Genomic DNA, 16,064 nt, shown 5'->3' with positions numbered 1-16,064 from the left:
ACGTGTCGGGGATTTTGCCTTGGCTTTGCCTAAACACCCGGTGTTGGGCATTGAAGAGGCGTGGCGTCTAAACTGGTATGGTTGGTGTTGATACCCCACCATCTACTGGTACTTGGGATCCTTTCAGAGCTCGGGTTCATGGAGGGAGGCAAAGCGGCCTCAGCCTATCTCTCACTTAGGTAGGTTGGAGGTGTTCTGGCTCGCTCTCAGCGAAGTGAAATTCTCTCTGTCCGTAGTAGAGCGGAAGCATTGAAGCATGGCTCTTGGTTGGATTTGCATTCCATAGCCAAGAGTGTTGGTGTAGGCTCTCAAGTTCTCTATTAGCTTGGAGAAGGAGGTGGAGCTCATGCACTTTGCATTTCACACAATGAGAGTGTGTGTGAGTGTGTGTGGGAGAGTATCCCCCTAAAGCATGCCCCCTACTTGCTTTGGTCGACCCCCTCTTCTAGCACGAGCTTGAAGCTCATTGGACCTCTGCAAACCTAACCAATCACATGCATGATGCATATCAAGCAAGCATGCTAGCCTTGGGACAAGTGTCCCCCTTTCCCCTTTGAGAGAGAGGACTTGATAAATGCAAAAACAATTAGTTAAATCTACTTAATTATCATTGGATCCCTTGGGAGGCCAACCAATAGGCTTTGGACACTCCTTGGGATTAACCTAGCTAGGGGCTTGACATGTGTCCTACTTGCCTCTTGAGCAAGGGGTGCCCTTTGGGAGAGAGAGTGGTCAAGCAACCACCCCCCCTACTTGCATGGCTCGCCCCCTCCTTGTAGGGATATGCATTAACTTTCATGACTCCTCAAGCCCTTCAACCTTGGGCCCAGTTCTCACCACAAGCTCGGCCCTTAAGCCCGTCAAGCTTGGGCCGGGTTCCCACCTCAAGTACAACCCTAGCATCTCAAGCATGACAAGCATCTCAATCATCAAGCACTTCAGGCATCTCAGTCATCAGGCACGATAAGCACCTCAAGATTGGGCCGGGTTCCCACCTCAAGCACATCCCTAGCTTACATAAGGTCAAAGGACTTTTAACACTAACCTTTGGAGGTCTTCAATGAAGCTAGCCCTAAGGTCTTTTGAGCTCCATTGGTTAGCCTTGCTCTTTGACACACCATCTCTCATTTGGACCCCTTTACCATTGGCCTTGTGTTGAGATAGATCTATAATCACATGTTTATATTCTAACCCTTCTTCCCATTTATTCTCCACATTAAATGATCAATTTAATGTGAGAAAATCATTTGGGTTGGTTAGGTATTAGATTTAATGACATTCAGAGTTTGATTCATCGTGTTGAAAAATGATTAGGCCATCTTGGGCTACTTTGATCTTGTGATAACTCTTAGATGGTTATACACATCATGGTTTGTTATAAATTCATGTTATTGGAGAAAGTTGATGATCTTTTACTTGCAAACAAAGGAGCGAATGAAAGAAGGAGACTTTGTTTTAACTTTGTCTTAGGAAACTAAAAAATCTGAGTCTTCTTCATTGGATAAAACTTGGGCCCTGAAAATGTGGTAAAGTGGTTTACACAACAGTCTGATTTGAAGGGTCAAAAGGCTAGGTGGGCTGAGATTCTTCAGCAGTATAATGCAAAGCTCCGATATCATAAAGGTTGATACAATGTGGTAGCTGATGCTCTTAGTCGAATGTCGAGATCAACTCTATTCTCTTCATGGAACTTAGAAGTGACTTTGTGGAATCTTTGAAGGGTACATATGAGCATGATGATGCATACTCCAAGGTGTGGACCCATGTCAAAAAGAGGGATGCTTCTCACTCCATTGCTAATAGTGTGTCCATTTCCTGCACAGTCGGTTCTCCTCTTTCGAGTGATGAGCTGCATAGATGGAATTTTGTTTTTTGTAGATGATGGGTACCTTCTCCACAGGGGGCAAGTTTGTGTATCGAGACGAACGCATGCATTTGCCGCTAAATTCTTTATGAATGTCATGACAGTCTCCCTATGCAGGGCACCCAGTCATAAAGAAAACTTATGCACTCATACAACGATAATTTTATGGGTTAGGTTTACATGGGTCTATTCAAAACTATGTCTTGTATTGCCAAAAATGTCAAGTTAAGCAGAGCACTTGAAGGCAGGAGGTCTCTTACACCCTTTGGTGATTCCCAATGGTAAATATGAGAGTATCTTGATGGATTTCATAGTGGGACTACCAACCATCATACACATACATGACGCGGTATGGGTGATTGTAGATCGGTTGACTAAACTAAGTAAGTTTATTCTAACCAGTTTACTATTAAAACTCCATAGCTAGCCAAGCTCTTTGTGGAAAATTTTATATGGATTGCCCACCAACATTGTGAGAGATTGTGATCCCAAGTTTAACAATCACTTTTAGAGGGTGGTTGTCTTTAAACGCCTTGGAACACAACTCAATATCAGTATTGTAGAACATCCAAAAACCGATGGGCAGATTGAATGAGTTAACCAAGTTCTAGAGGATATGCTACGAGCATACATTACCAAGAAGTAGTCCAATTGACAAGATTACCTCCCTGTTTTGGAGGTTGCTTATAATAGTGCTAAGCATGTCACAACACGCTTTAGTCCTTTCATGCTTATGTACATTTTTCAACCTAAATCACCACTTACGATGGTGTAAGACCTAGGGGACGCACACGTAGGATCCTCCTCCCTACCGCCCTTTATATAGGCCTAGCTAGCTCTTGCCCTAAGTGGATCCCTAGTCCACACTGGTCTAATCCAGACCCTTGGTCTAGGTCCCTGACCCCCTAGGTTGGGCCTTGCCCCGTAGGACCCTTGTCCTGACATTACTCCCCCCTTAAGAAGAGTTTTCGTCCTCAAAAACAAAAGTGGAGAACTTCTTCTTAAGAACACTAATGTTTTCCCAAGTGGCATCCTTCATGGATCTAGCTGTTTGGTTGCCCGAAACACGGTTCCGCGGGAGGTTCAATGAAACCAAGAGTAATATCTTGATTTTCCACATTGTTGTCCATTTGCAACCATCTAGTGTATAGACTCCATTTAGAACGCACATGAGCATGCTAAACGAGTTATCACGACAAAGATGTACCTGAAGAGTACCGCTTTTCACTTTCTCTGAAAGTAACTTGCTAACCTAACTCATCATCCAAGGGTAAGTCCTTGACTTGTTCTCAAATTTCATTAGTAAACAACCCCACCCTAACGAGTGTCAAGGTTGAGAACCTGACTTATACATGAAGAGACTACCGAGTCGCAACATGCATTAACTGATAGTAAGTAAACTCCAAGAAGAGAAATAAATGCTTACTAATTGGATCGCTTGGTGCTAACGTATGCACTTTGCTTATCCTTCAACACAAGATTACTCTTTGTAATCTACTTATCTCCTTGGATAACTGACAGTACTGAGGTGTGTTTTCCTCACGGTTTACAGACAATCATCCCAGATGACTGGTAAACGGGGAATCACAGTAGTGTATAACATTGGTGAGGAATCAACAATGTCCAAAATAACCATTGTGGTTAACTTGAAAAAATCCACAAACGCCCAAACCGAGCCATGACCTCTATTGGTGATTAGTAGACCCAAAAGTAATCTCCTAGAGATATTGCACTTAGAGTGCAAAATGCTTCATAAGCAACAACTTAAGGAATATGCATGCCGTTCCAAATCAGCCTTTGCTAAACACTAGGGCCCATAACACCTAGTGTGCATGTATTTAGCAAAAAAAAACCCGAACCTGTATATCCATAATGATCCTTGCCAATACTTATGGAAAATGTGATGCGCCTAGCACGCATTAAAAGGAATGTAAATAGTTCTGAAAAGAAACTAAATAATTTTAGTTGCAATATTTTGCAAGTCTTGCTGAAACGTCTGAAGCACAATAGAAGGTTAAACATTGATCACTTCTAGGTACAGACAATGAAACTTTTTTCATTAACAACTTATAGCCTTGCTATATGTATAAACAACCATCTGTAATGTTGTTTAGCAATACTTGTAGCTGAACAAGTCATTGTAAGTATCCGACAATTTTTGGCCACTAAAATTGCTCCTGATACGTCGTGTTGAAAATGGTCTAGAAAATAGATTTGACCGGCACTTAGGGACTTTGTCCTGACACATATTTGAAATAGGGGGCGTCAGTGTCAGTCCCAGAGACTCATATTCGCCACATGTGGAATATGTCTCAACTAAGGATGTCTAAAAAAGAACATCCTACAAGTACAAGATGTACTTGTGTGTGGAGGTAGCTCTAAACACTTTACGACAAGAGTGAGAGGGACCCTCATTCATTGCTCCACACTGGCTAAACCGAACTCCTTGAGTCCCTAGACCATGTTGTATCCCATGTGACAACATGTGCCAAATCCAATCCTACAAGTGGATTCATAACGACATAATGTACTTTGGACACTACGGCCCAAAATACTTGTTCTGACCTGCCCTTGGCATGGCCCTGAATATTCAAGCGTATTTAAACGACTTGAAAAAAAACAAGCAATGTATACTAAAAACTGGAATAACACCAAAGCAAAAGATGCGTACCTGAAGATTGAACTGAATGTTCACTTACCCGTATTCAAATACAGAGGAACATGTCGTCCACGTGTGAAAAAACAAGCAACATTGCACTAGAACCCCTGGGTGTTGCCTTCGCAATCCAAACCCGTTGGGTAGAAGCTACGTAGTCAAACGCCTTGGTAAGACCCTTTGTAGAACTGAGCAACTAGCAGGTAACGAGAACCAACCTAGTTAACCGTGTATAGAATGATGAGAAGAGACTTAAAAGTTGAATGATCCTCAATGCGTATGGGGTGATTTAGTAAGCACTCGTTGGGTCGTACCCCAAAACTGTGATGCCATAGACACTCGTAGTGCTATAGAGAGAGCAAGAAATCCACACAAGTGAGATGCCTAGCTCGTATCAACAGCCATGTTGTCTCAAGTATTTGCTGCCTCTAGACTCCATGGTATAGCTAAGCTGATGTAAGTGCAAGAGTATCAAAAACGCAACTTAAGCGTCGCGCGAGAAACATATAGTGCAAAAATGACACCCTAATCCTCCGAAATGCCAAGACTCTTGCTCGTCCATTAACGTCAAGATGGTCGATGTGTACTCCACTGGGCAAATCTGTTCGATCCTAAGAACAATCACCCAAGGAATGGCAATAGTTGGGTCTTACCCAAGATCTGACAATGGCTCTTAGCCAGTGTTAACCCTCACAGCTCATGGCCACCCCATCACCTACGATGGACGTGTATTATGTATTTGGTAGAGTCAGGTACCGGGCTTGTCAGACCAATAGGAAAAGGGTAAGAGTGATCGCCGATGAGAGGCGCACTCTAACTGGGACATTCAAGGGATTAGTTGGCTAAGCATGGGCGCCCAAGTATGAATGGGGTGAGCTCATATAAAAGCCAACTAAACCAAAAATTCATTCATTCTCTCATTTGTGCAATAGAAGAGTGCTCTTGCTCCATCTCCATCTCCATCTTCTTCTTCTTCACCTCCTTGTGTGTGTGTGTATGTGAGAGAGAGAGAGAGAGAGAGGGAGAGTGTGTGTGCGATCGAGCATTACGAAGGCACGACGGCAACGAAGCGGCTGAGCGCGGCACGACTGCAGCTTCTTCTTCATCGCGGCGAGGAATCCACCACGAAGGCGAGCGTAGAGCGGTGAGTGACACACCCTTTGCTCTCTTGAGCTTGCTAGTTTAGGCTTGTTGTGTGCTTAGAGCCATTTGTGGCTCGCACACGGTGTATCGGAAAGTCCCTTGCTTCGACAGTGCGGCAAGGAGCGCACGTTTTTGGCGCCGTTGTCGGGGAAATGCCCTACACTAAGCTCGGTTAAGCACTTTACGCTTTCTTGTGATGCAATTTCAATTGAAGGATTTGTGAAGAAGGAAGGTGTGTGGTTGTGTGGAGAAGATTTTTGTTACACGGTACTGTCTTTTTTGTTTTTTGTAAAGAGGGAGTTACAATTTTTTTGCAATGTACTGTTAGAATTAAGGTATTAGCTATGGAATGTTAGTTCTGTAAGGTTCAATGTTAGTTCTGTAAGGTTAGTTTTGTAGATCTGTTAGCTACTATAGTACTGTGTAAACAGTGTTAGAGTGTGTGTGACAGTATCTCTATTAGCTGTAAGTAGATAAGTTAGGTGTAGGTTAAGTGTGTGTGTGCGCGCGTGCACGGCACGGCCGCGGTGACTTTTTTTTTTTTAATCTTTTTATAAAAAATAAAATAAAAAGAAGGATCGGGCTGGGGATCATTCCCCAAGCCCAAGCTCAAACCCAGACCTCAGTCCTCAGTTTTAAAATATAGTTTATACACCTTTTTATATTTAAAAACTATTTTTAGGATTTCGAGGACTATAAAGACTATTTTTAGGATTTCGAGGGCTTTACGTAGCCGAATAGGGAGCTGTAAAGCACGGCATGTTCCTTTAGCCAAAACGCTCGTCTTGAGCTATTACACGCCATATTTTGTGGCTTGGTTACAAAAAATAACCAAGAATAACGAAAAACTTGGGTTATAAACACCTTTTAAAAAAAAAAACTAAGTGAGCGGCCTTCACGGGCACTCACCAACGCGCTTAGAGTGTGGAGGTCACATGTACCTACGCTCTGGACGAGTGTTAGAGCATGAGCATATTGGTAGTGCCTCCATTTACGCGGACACCCATTATTCCTCCACCCTAGGTTCTGGACATTCGGCCGGGACTCAAGGTAGCGCGAACCAAGATCCTCATATCGCGTCTAGTGATTCTTCCTCTAACTACGAAGTCATGGAGGGGTATCCTACACCAAACCCTGATAGTTCAAGTCAAGACATGCATGCCATGGGCCCACGGCCCGGGTCCAGCGTGTTTAGCCGCTTAAAAGAGACCCTTAGTAGAGCTTCTCGCTCCCAACATGCGGTTAATGAAATAAATGAAGGAAGTGGGGAAGTAAATTCGTCATTCATGCCTAAAATAGACCCTATGCTTCTTGAGAGTGTGCATGTGAATGTTCCATCCACTGCACCTCCTGATCCTTTAGGACTATCTCCCTCTGAGGTTTTACTACCCGATGGTAGGAGTCTTGCCGAAGTACAAGAGATCGAATGCTATATGCAAGCAACAAGGGAGAGGGAAATTGAGAACCTACGAAGGCTAGAACAAAGTCGAGCCCTGAAAGCAAAGGCTCCTATGACAACAATCATGCCGGCCGAGCAACCGAGTGCTCCCAAGGTAGCAGTCACGGAGGGGCAAGCGATGGGGAGCAATAATGCTTCCACCTTGAGGGAAACCTCCAGCACGCGAGGCCTAGATGGGATATTCCTAAACAAAAATTGGGAGTATGACCTACAAGCGGAAGCTTTAACTGATCGGTACACAGGACACACCTATCATGTGGGTTGGTTAGATGTTCTACAATCCACATCGGGTGCTACTAGCATAGATGAGCAACAACAGAAAGTCTGTGATGTCCTCCATAGGATTGTCGAGTTAGAAAGACAGAACATAGGGATCAACATGCCTTCAACATGCCTAATGAGATTCTTGGATACGGGAAAGGCCAACCAACCAACCCTATCACAAATGGAGACTCCCTCAGTGAGCCCCATTGATCCTCCATATGTTGTTTCGCCAGGAGCCTCAGTACAATCTGAGCCCACAAGTGGCAGCTTTACCTTCCCAGATCTAGCTCTTCTTTCTCTTAATGACACTACGATTACCATGCATATCCCAGTGGTGAGCGTGACAAGAAGTACACCATGGAGTTCATTTGTTAATACTGCGCCGATGCCTAGTAGCACAGTGCCCCCAACTATACCTACATGTATGTATCAATCATGTGCACCTGTCGTACCTCAGCCTCATGTAGCTCCTACACCTCCGATTATTCCAAGAGCTTACAATCCACAATGGCATTATCCAAGATCTTATACAAGTGGAGCCATGCCATTTAATAATAACATGCCATATCAGGCACCCCCTATGCCTAGGGCCACGCCTGTAAACTTTGGACCACCATCTGGTACACCACCATACGAAATATGGGACCCAAGAGCCGCGCGTATGCCAAGGCCAAGGCCAACTCCCATCTCACATGTGGTTCCAGGAGCACATACACCCATTATACCTGCTCAAATAGGAGATTTGGCAGCATTTGCTCAAACTATCGGTCGCTCTATTGCGGAAAACATGCGTAGTGCACCTGATAGAGAGCCTAGGAGCAAGGCAGTTCAAGTAGCTAAGCTCACACAGAAATTCAATGGAGACGGAGATGCTAGAAAGCATATGGAAGTCTTTGAACATGTGTGCAATTATTTGGAAGAGCACAATGAGCTACATAAGTGTAAGGCTTTGAATTTTACCCTAAGCGGAAAGGCTGGAGATTGGTATAGAACCTTAAGAGTAGAAGAGAAAATGATCTACTCTACTCTTAGGAGACTGTTCTTAAAAGAATACATACGAGAGGGAGTACTTTGGGGTGTAGCCTCTCAGCTCCAGAAAGCCCAACGAGAAGAAGGTGAATCCGTGAGAGACTTCATTAGTCGCTTAAAGAATTTGAATTCTCGATGCAATCCAAACGAGCGATTCAACAACAACCAATTGCTCGATAGATTCATTAGGGGACTACGACATGAAAGTATCTATAATGGCCTAGTCATTAGAGGTATCACTACTTGGGAAGCAGTCACCATGAATGCAATCCAATTGGAGGATAATTTACTGATTGCAGGAGAAAGAATGTCTGCCGAGCCGAAGTCTAGTAGCTCGCAAGCGTCAGGGCATGAGCCAATGAAGATAAAGCCAATCGTGAAAGAGAAAACGATATCTGAGATGACTTTGGCAGATCTCACCAAGGCCATCCAAGAAAGCCTTAGGGATAATCGTGCTCCACAAAACACTCATATGTATCCAAGAAGGGAGCAACAATGGTGCTCAATTTGCTTGGGCCCACATACTGCGAGTGAATGCCCTACTTTCAGAGTAAAGTTTAACGGGACTTGTAACGCGTGTGGTAGGTATGGCCATCAAGCGAAGGATTGCCTAATGCTTAAACGCATCATGGAAAATAGACCGCCTATAGCTTGGGCAGACTCACCTCGAGTTCCTGCATTGATGCCTACCCCACCCATGGAGCAACAGTTGCCATTACAGCACATGGTCCCTAGAACCCAAAATGTGGTCCAAACCACACCGTTGCCACCTCCAGTGCTAGGACCGCAACCCCCTCATCCAAGAGTTACACCTATGAACCAAATAGGTTGCGAGTCATCTAGTACTTATGTAGATTGCGAAGAGGACATAGACTCTAGTATCACCTATGGAGTCGACATGCTTGAGGAGTGTCCCATGTACTATATGGAAGACAATTGGGGACAAATCAAACCGGTATATCAAGCTACTGCACTAGCAGCAAGAGGCCAAAACATTAATAGTTTTGCCCGGAGACCACCTCTTCAGTGCTACGAATGTGGTGGACCACATCGAGTAGCTGAGTGCCCCATTAGAATGCAAAAGAATGCCGCACTAATGCAAACAAGTCAAGGGAGTGCATTGGCAATGCCAATACTCACTTGTAATCGTTGTGGCATAGATCATTTGATCACACAGTGTCCTAACAATCCAAACGCACCGAAAATCACACCACTGAACATAATAGAGATTGTTGATGGGACACCACCAACTATAAACATAGCACCAGTGAATGCACTCACACGGTCGATGCTCCAAAAGAAAAATTACATCCTCGAAGAGAGAGATGCTGCGTCCATTGGCCGAGCGAGAAAGAAGAAAACACGAAGAAAGAAATCCCTTAATGCTTCTAGCTCAAAACCTAGTTCAAAGACTAACATAGGGACAGGAGAGGATCCCGTGTATATGAATGACCCTGAGGATGACTCAGATTCGATAGAGACCACGGAGACCAAAACTGTTACTACAAAGGAAAAAGCCAGTGAGGAGGATCACGAGAGGGAATTACGACGAACACCAAAAGAGTATTCAAAGTTAAACCACCCAGTTGCGAACCCCCAAGATAAGCCACGAGAGACAAAAAATGAAGATTGCAAGAGAAAGATTGGAACCTATCCAAACCCAACAGTGGAAATTGAACGAGTCCAACAACTGAGGGGTTTGGTAGAAGAAACTCAACGAACATTAGAACCGGAACCCAAACATATCCAGATGTCGGACACAGTGTTTCCCACACAAGTTCAACCTCACAAGAACTACAGGCCGTTAGCTATACCCAGTATCATTCGGGAAGAGAGTGAGGGTAGGACATCTGAAAGTGGACACACACCTTTCCTACCAGAGAGAATGTTTGGTGAGGGAATGCCCGACCCCCTTGAGGAAGTGGAGATTCCATCTTCACCATTCTCTTGTCAGGGTCCTACGTCCCACAAGATGCCATTAAATGTTGTCAAATTGATGGATTTCATGTCTTCAGAAGTTAGAACCACCATCATGTCCAAACTATATAAAGACCCCGAGCTAGTCTCAGATCTTTGAGCCTTCCTCAATGGAGAATTACAGGCCGGATTACCACAGTTTGCACATATGAACAAACCAGACTCGATAATGAATGATGAGGAACATTTAGCACCACCATCTGACCTAGCGGGACATGAATCTGTAATAGAGTACCCGTTAACAAGTTGGGGCAATACTTTGAAGGTGATGAATCTAATGCTACTCTACCAATCACTACTAAAGGATTAACTGTAAAGGGGGTCCTTGACGGTGGTGCGGGAGTCAGCATGGTGACAAAGAGTTGTTGGGAGTCTATGGGGTGACCTCACCTTGAAGCCACAAGCGTAGTGGTAAAAATGGCTAATGGATCTATTGTTACGCCTATTGGAATGCTAAAGGATCTCAGGATCAAGGTCTTGGGACACAAGGTAAGGGAGACTTTCATTGTTATGGATTTTTCCAAGCATCCTATGTCATTTGAGATGATCTTAGGGCGTCCATTCATGAGGGAAGCAAAAGTGACTGATCCAAAAACCACGTCTACTTACAGTTCCAAGACTCTGTCATTCAAGTTGATCTTTTAAGTGGTCGAACGCATCCTCTAGGAAATAAATTCATCATTGATAATCGATCAGACACAACAATTCACTCAGCTCCATTAAAGTATTGTTACACGTGTAACGACGACACGGATATTGGGGAGAACTCTCCTTATATGGATATCCTACCCGGAATGGCTGAGTCAGACAATGTCGATTGGGTACACCTAGCGGCAACTATAGATACATGGGGAGCTAGAGGAACAACCTTGGTAACACCAGATGGGGAAGAGATACCACACATTGCACCAGTAAACATGTTAGGTGTAGCGCATGTAACATCCAATGATAAGAAAGAGGCACACCTATCTGAGAGTGAAACCGGTGATTCCTCAAAGGCTTCAGGACAATACACATCAGAAACGGAATCTCAGGGAGAAATGGATTCAGAACCTGAGGAGACATCGAGTGAACCAAGTATAGAAACTGAACACTCAAGGCCTAGTACGACCATCTATGGTAATTTATATGAGAGTGAAGAAGATACAAGCGAAGACCTATCAGGCGAGTCGAGTTCAAACATTTACCAAAATCAAAACCTTAACAAGAAACAAAGGTCATATAAGAGACGACGATAGCGAGCAAATGTGAGAGCTAGGATAAACAAGGAAAGATCTACTGCAGAATGGCTTAGCTATCTAGGGGCATGTGATGCACATCGAAAGCTAGTAGACAATTGGGGTGAACATCTCCAGAGTGTCATGTGGTGCAGCCCGCGACCCATTGACCTCGCTCAATTGGAGGTTACAGAGCCGAAATTGAGTCGAACTATAAGAAGACGTCAAAACCGAGAGTTAGCTCAACAACAAAAGGAGGCAGAACTAAAAGAAAGGTCTCTGTCAGGACAAGAGCCTGCTGACTTACATACAGCTCCTGAACATTTTAAATCTTATACCTCGGGAGAGCGAAAGGTTGTGTATGCCAAAGCCCAACGAATACCTACCAATGGAAGCAGTGGAGTCTATGATGGTCCAGCGGTAGTTAAAGAGATAGAATTAGCAGAACCAGGTGAGAAGTCTAAACCAGTCTTTATTGCTCAAAACCTTACCAAAACTGAAGAGGCTGTACTTAAGGAGCTCCTCAAGGAATACAAGGATATCTTTGCTTGGACATATCATGACATGAAGGGCGTTCCACCTTCTGTGGTGCAACATACAATTCCCATGATCAACACTGCTAAACCCGTCTAGCAACGACCCTATCCAATGAATCCTAAGTACGCCAAAATTGTACAAGAGGAGATTGAAAAACTTATCCAATGTGGATTCCTATACCATATTGAGCACTCAGAATGGGTTTCTCCAATAGTCATGGTGCCAAAAAATAATGGGAAACTAAGAGTGTGCGTGGACCTCAAGAAAGTTAATGCAACCACTAGGAGAGATCATTATCCCTTGCCATATTCAGAACATGTGCTTGAAAGAGTTGCGGGCAAGGAAGCTTATAGCTTTTTAGATGGGTACTCTGGTTACAATCAAATCACAATTGCATTAGAGGACCAAGCTAAAACTGCTTTTATCACAGAGTTTGGAGTGTTTGCATTTCGTGTTATGGCTTTGGCTTAACAAATGCCCCTGCTACATTCCAACGATCAATAAACACTGCGTTTAAAGAATTTCTAAGGGAGTTTTGTGAAGCTTTCCTAGACGACCTTTGTGTTTATTCTTCTTGGGAGAAGCATTTGTTATATCTACGAAAAATATTTGAAAGGTGCAGATTTTATCGCATCTCATTGAACCCTTTCAAATGCCAATTTTGGGTTCAGCATGGAGTCATTCTAGGGCATATAGTGTCCAAGAACGGGATATCCACAGATGAGAGTAAGATTAAATCCATTGCCGATTTTCCACCACCTACGAACTATAAATAAGTTCAAAGATTTATGGGCCATGTTGGTTATTATCGAAGGTTTATTTTAAACTTTGCCGAGATAGCGCGTCCATTGTACAAGCTTCTTATCGAGTTTCATTGGACGGAAGAATGTCATCGATTTTATGAGTTATTAAAGAAGGCCCTAACAAGTGCTCCAATCCTGCGAACACCTGATTGGAATGTACCTTTTCATGTGCATATTGATGCATCAAATTTTGCTATTGGGTGTGTTCTAACTCAACCAGGAGAACATAAATTGGACTACCCTATTAGCTTTGCAAGTCGCCAATTAAATGATGCCGAGATGAACTACACTACTACTGAGCGCGAAGGTCTAGCTATGATTTATGCAGTAAAGAAATTTCGCTATTACCTTCTTGCTACCAAGTTTGTGTTTTATGTTGATCATCAAGCATTGCTATATTTGGTAAACAAGCCGTGTTTCACAGGTCGAATTACACGATGGTTGTTAATTCTTCTTGAGTTTGACTTCACCGTTGTTGTGAGGCCTGGGAGAAAACATGTCATGGCGGATCATTTATCTCGTATCCCTAATGGCGAAGCTCCTACGGGGGTTGATGATGAATTGCCTGATACTCCTTTGTTCATTGTTGAGACAATGCCTGAATGGAGTGAACAAATTGTTAACTTCTTAGTTAATGGTTTTCCACCCAAAGAGCTGCGAAAAGATATAGCTCGAAAATTAATCAAGGAATGCGAACCCTATTGCTTACTGGCTGGAACTCTCTATAAGAGAGGAAAAGATGATGTTCTTAGACGTTGTGCCCGCGAGGATGAGTATTTATATATTCTACAAGAGGCACACATGGGCGTAGCTGGTGGTCACTTTTCAGGAAAGTTGACTGCCCGAAAGATCTTATAGTCAGGCTATTGGTGGCCCACTCTGTTTAAGGATGCATCTCTTTTTACAAAGGGATGTGATGAATGCCAACGCTTCAACAAGCCACAAAGAAGGGATAGGATGCCTCTACATCCCATCAAGGTAACCCAACCATTTGAAAAGTGGGGCTTAGACTTTGTAGGACCGATTAGTCCGGCTGCACGTAACACGCAATCACGATATATCATTGTGGCTACCGACTATGTAACCAAATGGGCTGAAGCAAAAGCAACACGAAAGGCGGATGCAAAAACAACAGCTAAGTTCCTCTTTGAGAACATTATCACACGTTTTGGATCCCCCTTTGAACTTGTGAGTGACAATGGAACTCATTTTATAAATGAAGTAATAAAAGAACTCACATCAAACTTCATGATATCTCACCACAAGTCTACACCCTATTATCCCCAAGCAAATGGCCAAGCTAAGAGTACCAACAAAACTCTCATCTCCATTTTGACAAAGACAGTTGAGGCTAATCGCACTGATTGGGACCTAAAGCTTACATCAACTTTATGGGCTTATCGTACTGCGTATAAAGTTGCTATTAATTGCAGACCGTTTAAGATGGTGTATGGCCAAGAAGCAGTTATGCCATGGGAGTTTGTCATTCCTAGTCTTCGAGTAGCTTCTCAAGAAGGTTGGGATGGTAACCCCTTAGTGGAGCGATTATATATCCTGGAAAGGCTAGATGAAGAAAGGCAATTGGCTGTGCGAAATGCTCTAGTGGAGAAGGATAGGAGAAAGAAGTGGTTTGATAGCCATTTAAAGGATAAAGACATCAAGGTTGGTGATAAATTTCTTATGTACGGGGTACGTAATGAAAAGAAGAAATTGAAATACGCTGGTAAGGGACCATATCGAGTGTGTGAAATTACCCCGCAAGGTACCATTCGTGTGGAGACTCTAGATGGAGTTGAAACCATTGGATTCCTTAATGGGAGTAAATTCAAAAGATATTATGATCCTCTAAGCCAGGAAGAGTTCCAAGCTATCCATCAAAAGAAGGCTGCCAAGGAACAAGTAGAGCTTAGAAAAATCCAAGCAAGAGTTGAGGCTCGAGAATGACAACAACGTCTTAGAAGCCAACGAGAGGCTAATCTGGGAATCACGCAAGCATTTTTCGAGGACACAGATGACAACTCATTAGAATCTGAGCCACGGCTACGATACCCAATTGAGCTAAATAGCCCCTATGGGAAAGTACTATACAATGTCTTATTAGATACGGGAGCTAAACACAATTTGTTATCCTATGGAGTTTGGTGTCAATTAGGGCAACCAACCCTATCCCCGAGTACGATGCAAGTCAAGGGCATTAATAAAAAGAAAACTGCTATTCTTGGAGTCCTTCAGACCTCTATTGTCTATGACAATGGAAGCATAGTGCAGAGGTTTCTAGTCATGCCCGCGGGAGCTATGGAAGGCAACGTAAACCTGGGACGCACGTGGATGTTGGCAACCAAATGCACTATTGATTGGGATACAGGTAGTGTCACGACGTGACCACCGACTCTTACCCCTATCATTCAAGCAAATTCACCTACGTTGCAAACTCTAGCAAAGTTCAAGGATAGCCAACATTCATAAGCCAAGATGGTTAACTCGTCTTTGCCAGCTACCCATGAACCTAGCACTTCAACACTTGTAGTTGCAGCAAGCAGTAATATTGCAAGTACTCAACCTGCACGACCTAAGAGTACATATCAATGGGTCCCCAAGGCCTTACTTCCAACTACCTCAACCCTCCCATCCATTTCAAGAAAAAATTTCCCTGGAGAACCAAGAGCGCGCTCTAGGAGAGTCAAGACCAAATCACAATGGATTCCAAAACGACTATTAGAAGCCCAAGGCTACTATGATGGAAATGAGAAAATTTGGGTACCTAAACGTAAAATGTGTCCTTCCCTATCGACAACAAACCCATATGAGTCAAACAGTGTAACGCTAAAGCCAATGGCAGACCATGGGAAGGGAAAGATCACAGAATGCTACAGAGCTAGTTTGGGCTCCAAGGCAAAACCAATTTATTCCACCTAGCTCAGGAAGGGGGGAGTTCCATGAAGCTTCTAGCTCCTCATGTAATACATCAATAGAGGTAAAAGCTTCTACACAGCCTCCATCTATAGTAGTGGACCTCCATGAAGCTACAAAAGAATCCACACCTCCCAGTGTTCAAGAATCACCTGATGAACCACTTCAAGTTCGATCCTGGGAGAGTACCTTACCACCCTTGCAA

The sequence above is a fragment of the Adiantum capillus-veneris genome, chromosome 6, assembly GCF_014529385.1.
Source record: "Adiantum capillus-veneris isolate H3 chromosome 6, ASM1452938v2, whole genome shotgun sequence".
Lineage (NCBI taxonomy): Eukaryota > Viridiplantae > Streptophyta > Polypodiopsida > Polypodiales > Pteridaceae > Adiantum > Adiantum capillus-veneris.
The sequence above is the reverse complement of the archived record's forward strand: the minus strand, read 5'-3'. Positions refer to the sequence as shown.